Source organism: Dendropsophus ebraccatus, chromosome 6 (genome assembly GCF_027789765.1).
Source record: "Dendropsophus ebraccatus isolate aDenEbr1 chromosome 6, aDenEbr1.pat, whole genome shotgun sequence".
In the NCBI taxonomy this organism is placed as follows: domain Eukaryota; kingdom Metazoa; phylum Chordata; class Amphibia; order Anura; family Hylidae; genus Dendropsophus; species Dendropsophus ebraccatus.
This window is the reverse complement of record NC_091459.1, coordinates 64,947,872-64,952,970: the sequence shown is the minus strand read 5'-3', so window position 1 is coordinate 64,952,970 and position 5,099 is coordinate 64,947,872. Positions and strand designations below refer to the sequence as shown.

The 5,099-nt window shown below is 47.4% G+C and overlaps 1 protein-coding gene across 3 annotated transcripts in view; it reads left to right on the top strand.

The window, feature by feature from the left end:
• Window positions 1-4,186: 4,186 nt before the first annotated feature.
• The window catches only part of ATP13A3 (ATPase 13A3), a 189,981-nt gene continuing 189,068 nt past the window's right edge, over window positions 4,187-5,099 (top strand). For all 3 annotated transcript variants that reach the window (XM_069975062.1, XM_069975063.1, XM_069975061.1), the window contains exon 1: window positions 4,187-4,578. The gene's annotated coding sequence lies outside the window, so the exon portion shown is untranslated. The remainder of the gene's footprint in view (window positions 4,579-5,099) is intronic.

Genomic DNA, 5,099 nt, shown 5'->3' with positions numbered 1-5,099 from the left:
TAGACATGATAACAAAAAACTAAGGGAGGGAAATATATTGGTGCTTTCATGGTAAATTCATGAAAACCAAATGACTGGTAAGTCATTATTCTAACTTCAAGTTTCGTCACAATGACAGCACCACCGGATATATTCCAGATAACCACTTAGGAAGCACTTTGGGGGGGATTTATCAAAGGTTGTAAAATATACACTACCGTTCAAAAGTTTGGGGTTACCCAAACAATTTTGTGTTTTCCATGAAAAGTCGTCGTATGTTGTGAAATCAATAGAAAATAGTCAAGACATTGACAAGGTTAGGAATAATGATTTGTATTTGAAATAACATCGTTTTTACATCAAACTTTGCTTTCTTCAAAGAATCCTTCTTTTGCAGCAATTATAGCATTGCACACCTTTGGCATTCTAGCTATTAATCTGTTGAGGTAAGCTGGAGAAATTGCACCCCACGCTTCTAGAAGCAGCTCCCACAAGTTGGATTGGTTGGATGGGCACTTCTGGCGTACCATACGGTCAAGCTGCTCCCACAACAGCTCATTGGGGTTCAGATCTGGTGACTGCGCTGGCCACTCCATTACCGATAGAATACCAGCTGCCTGCTTCTGCTGTAAATAGTTCTTGCACAATTTGGAGGTGTGTTTAGGGTCATTGTTCTGTTTTAGGATGAAATTGGCTCCAATCAAGCGCTGTCCACTGGGTATGGCATGGCGTTGCGAAATTGAGTGATAGCCTTCCTTATTCAGAATCCCTTTTACCCTGTACAAATCTCCCACCTTACCGGCACCAAAGCAACCCCAGACCATCACATTACCACCACCATGCTTAACAGATGGCGTCAGGCATTCTTCCAGCATCTTTTCATTTGTTCGGCATCTCACAAACGTTCTTCTTTGTGATCCAAACACCTCAAACTTGGATTCATCCGTCCACAACACTTTTTTCCAGTTTTCCTCTGTCCAATGTCTGTGTTCTTTTGCCCATCTTAATCTTTTTCTTTTATTGGCCAGTCTCAGATATGGCTTTTTCTTTGCCACTCTGCCCTGAAGGCCAAAATCCCGCAGCCGCCTCTTCACTGTAGATGGTGACACTGGTGTTTTGCGGGTACTATTTAATGAAGATGCCAGTTGGGGACCTGTGAGGCGTCTGTTTCTCAAACTAGAGACTCTAATGTGCTTATCTTCTTGCTTAGTTGTGCAATGCGGCCTCCCAATTCTTTTTATACTCTGGTTAGAGCCTGTTTGTGCTGTCCTCTGAAGGGAGTATTACACACCATTGTAGGAAATCTTCAATTTCTTAGCAATTTCTTGCATGGAATAGCCTTCATTTCTAAGAACAAGAATAGACTGTTGAGTTTCAGATGAAAGTTCTCTTTTTCTGGCCATTTTGAGCGTTTAATTGACCCCACAAATGTGATGTTCCAGAAACACAATCTGATCAAAGGGAAGTCAGTTTTGTAGCTTCTGTAACGAGCTAGACTGTTTTCAGATGTGTGAACATGATTGCACAAGGGTTTTCTAATCATCAATTAGCCTTCTGAGCCAATGAGCAAACACATTGTACCATTGAAACACTGGAGTGATAGTTGCTGGAAATGGGCCTCTATACACCTATGTAGATATTGCACCAAAAACCAGACATTTGCAGCTAGAATAGTCATTTACCACATTAGCAAGGTATAGAGTGTATTTGTTTAAAGTTAGGACTAGATTAAAGTTATCTTCATTGAAAAGTACAGTGCTTTTCCTTCAAAAATAAGGACATTTCAATGTGACCCTAAACTTTTGAACGGTAGTGTAGACTGGTGTAAACTGCCCACAGCAACCAACCACAGCTCAGTTTTTAGCTATGGTAAAATGACAGAGGAGCTGTGATTGGTTGCTGTGGGCAGTTTACACCAGTCTATATTTTACACCCTTTAATAAATCTGGGCCTTTGTGTCTAAATGAAAAGTCCTGAGTTGATGACATGTCCAATCTGTAGTGCCTGAGGAACGTATGAGGACTGGACCAGGTAGCTGATCTACAGAGGCAGCTGATTTTTCAGCCCAGGGGGTAGCCGTAGCCCTTGTCCAATGAACTTGGAGAGCTGCAGGAACTTTATTCCCAATGGATTTGTGAGATTCTCCAATAAATAGTCAGCTTGAGTCATCTTGCTAAAGAGCTTTTGATGACCAGGGCCCCGGCACTAAAGAAATAAGAAGCTGTCTTCCCTCTAAGAACTGGAGGAATGTAGAAAATTAAGTGGAGTTCTTCTAACAAAGTACGAAGAATTGTCACTTTTTTACATGACCTCACTGGTCCCTTACCTAGGGGACAGTGCAACTGAGCAATGGAAAGCTGAGGAACAGAGATGATCAGATAGGCCAGGTGGTCTTTTTCTTCTGACAATCTTTTATGTTTCTAATACAGGGTCTGTTAGAGGGATTAGGGGTCCCAGACTAATAGCTAGGGCAACCTTAAAGGGGTTATCCAGCGCTACAAAAACATGGCCACTTTCTTCCAGAGACAGCACCACTCTTGTCTCCAGTTTGGGTGGGGTTTGCCTCTTAGTTCTATTGAAGTGAATGGAGCTTAATTGCAAACCACACCTGACTAGGAGACAATAGTTGTGCTGTCTCTGGAAGCAAGTGGCCATGTTTTTGTAGCGCTGGATAACCCCTTTAATATCCTGATGGGAGGGAAATTCTAAATTAACTGGACACAGCCTGTCTGACAGGTAATGTAATACCACCAGAGACTGTCAGTGTGGGATCCTTGGAGCATCTCTGCACCTTGCAGCTTTGAAGCTATAAACGAACAGGGAAAACTGAAGTGGACTTTTCCAGGAAAACTCAGGTGGGATTAAAAAAAATACAACAACGACAAATGCAGTTTCTATACTCACCTTCCCTCCTGGGTCGGTCTCCGTTTGACTTTCCCGAAGTCCCCAGAGCTCCTACCAGTGGCGTCTTCTCCCCGGCACTTCCTTCTTCTTTGGCTGGCAGCATCAGATGACTGACAGCTTGCTCAGCTCCAATTGCCTGACCTCTCCCAGGGGGCTGGAGAGCATCAGATGACTCACAGCTTGTTCAGCCAATCAGAGCTCAGCAAGCTGTCAGTCATCTGCTGATGTTTCACAGTGGTGCTGGCCCACTGTGAAGACGTCAATGACACAAGATGGCGCCAACTGTGGTCGACAGTAATCAGGCACCTTTGCGTTTTAATACTTCCGGGGGGTCAAGGGAAGGGGGCAGAACAGTAATTAAAGGACATTACAAAGTTGTATAACTTTGTAATTAGTTTAAACGGGGGAAAAAAAATCACTGGAGCTGTCCTTTAAAAACCTTTCTGTGTTCCTATGAAGGGTCAAAGGTCAAAGTGACAAACTGTTAAGTCACCTTATGGGACTAGTTAAAAGGTAAAAAAAAAAATCTTAAAAAATGCTTAAATCCCCTTTAAAAGTATATATATTTTTAATAATACAATGAACCTTTCTCTCAATTATTCATCTGGGGCTTTGCAGTAAAGAATGCCAAAGTAATGTCAGTGTAGAGCGCTGGATGCATAGGAGGGTGCAATGAGAGCGGTAGCATCACCCCCTGGGCCAAAATCCCTCATTTGTATGAATAAGCTGAGGATTTACTGTCATCCCCAGCCCTATAGGAACATAGTGGCCAGTTATGCTAATTTCCCTTTAATGGTGACCTGTCCTATGATGTACAATGTGACATGACTGCGTGCAGTCCTCCTGGGCCATGGCAGGCTGCACTATCCAAGGGCATGAGAAAGATAGGGGGCTACATGGTGACTTTTCTCCTGCCATGAAGATCACTACATCTTATGATGGCATTGCATCTAATTACTGCAAAAAATCCAAAAGGAATTTGTGGTGGCAGGTGGCATGTGACTTTGCTATCATTGGTCTCAATGCAAGTCCCGGCTTCTGTGTTTTCTTGCGGGTCAGTTAGGAGCTGTGGATAAGCCATGACTCTGTGCGCACACATCCCCCACCACTCTCCATACAGCGCACTCCTTCCTCCTGGCCTCCATCACCTGAGCAGCTGTCAGTGCGCCTGTCACACAGCGCCCACCCCTCCACTACAGAGGGAATGGTGCAGTCATCAGCACCGACCAATCACTTAAGCTCTTATTCTCTATAACCCGCTCTGTTACTACGAAAGCTGGGATCTTATTGGTTGCCATGGGAGACTGTCCGCGATCTCTCAGCACGGCGCGCGCCCAGTGCTCCTCCGCCATCGCCGTGTCACCCCGGTCACCTCCGCAGCCGCTCATCACCTCGCTATCCGCCGCCTCTCCCGCCACCCCTCCCCGTGCTCTCGGCTCCTCCTCCTGAGTACTCTGCCTCATCCATTCCTCTCTCTATGGTGTCTGCTCCTCCAGTCCTCGCCGCTCTTCTCCCGCCTGTCTCGGTGTCTTCACTCGCTGTCACTTTCGGTCGCCCTCAGGCATCGGCCCTCGCAGCCACCATGGGCCTCAGGTGATAAACCGAGCCGGCCGCCGGATACAGCGGGCGGGGAGCAGAGCCACCGGAGAGCGTGGATTCCCGGGCCTGACCGCCCGCACCGGGGGCCTCAACCGGGTAAGTCCGCCCCTCCGGTCGCATTGTTACCGCTGTGTATACACCGCCATGGCGTTCTATATTCGTAATGATGCGTTCTCCGGGACACGGAGCCGTCTGCGTGTAAGTGGATTGGTGACATGTACACGGGCGGTGAAAGCAGGTAGTGAGCTCGGCTCCGTGTACAATAATACGGGCTGGGGGTGACATGTGCGGCTCCATCACCGGGGACAGCAGACTCTTCCGCCTCCTCCTCCATCCTGTGAGCGGCGGTCACGGGCTGTCAGGGAGGTCTCACCCGGGGCCGGAGCTCTCCACGTGGTGTCTGAGGGTGACTCACTGCTCAGGGCTCCCGTGTGAGGGGCCACTGTGTGTGTGTGTGTGTGTGTGTGTGGCCACAGTATCCGGGGCTGTGTGTGTGAGGGGCCACAGTATCCGGGGCTGTGTGTGTGAGGGGCCACAGTATCCGGGGCTGTGTGTGTGAGGGGCCACAGTATCCGGGGCTGTGTGTGTGAGGGGCCACAGTATCCGGGGCTGTGTGT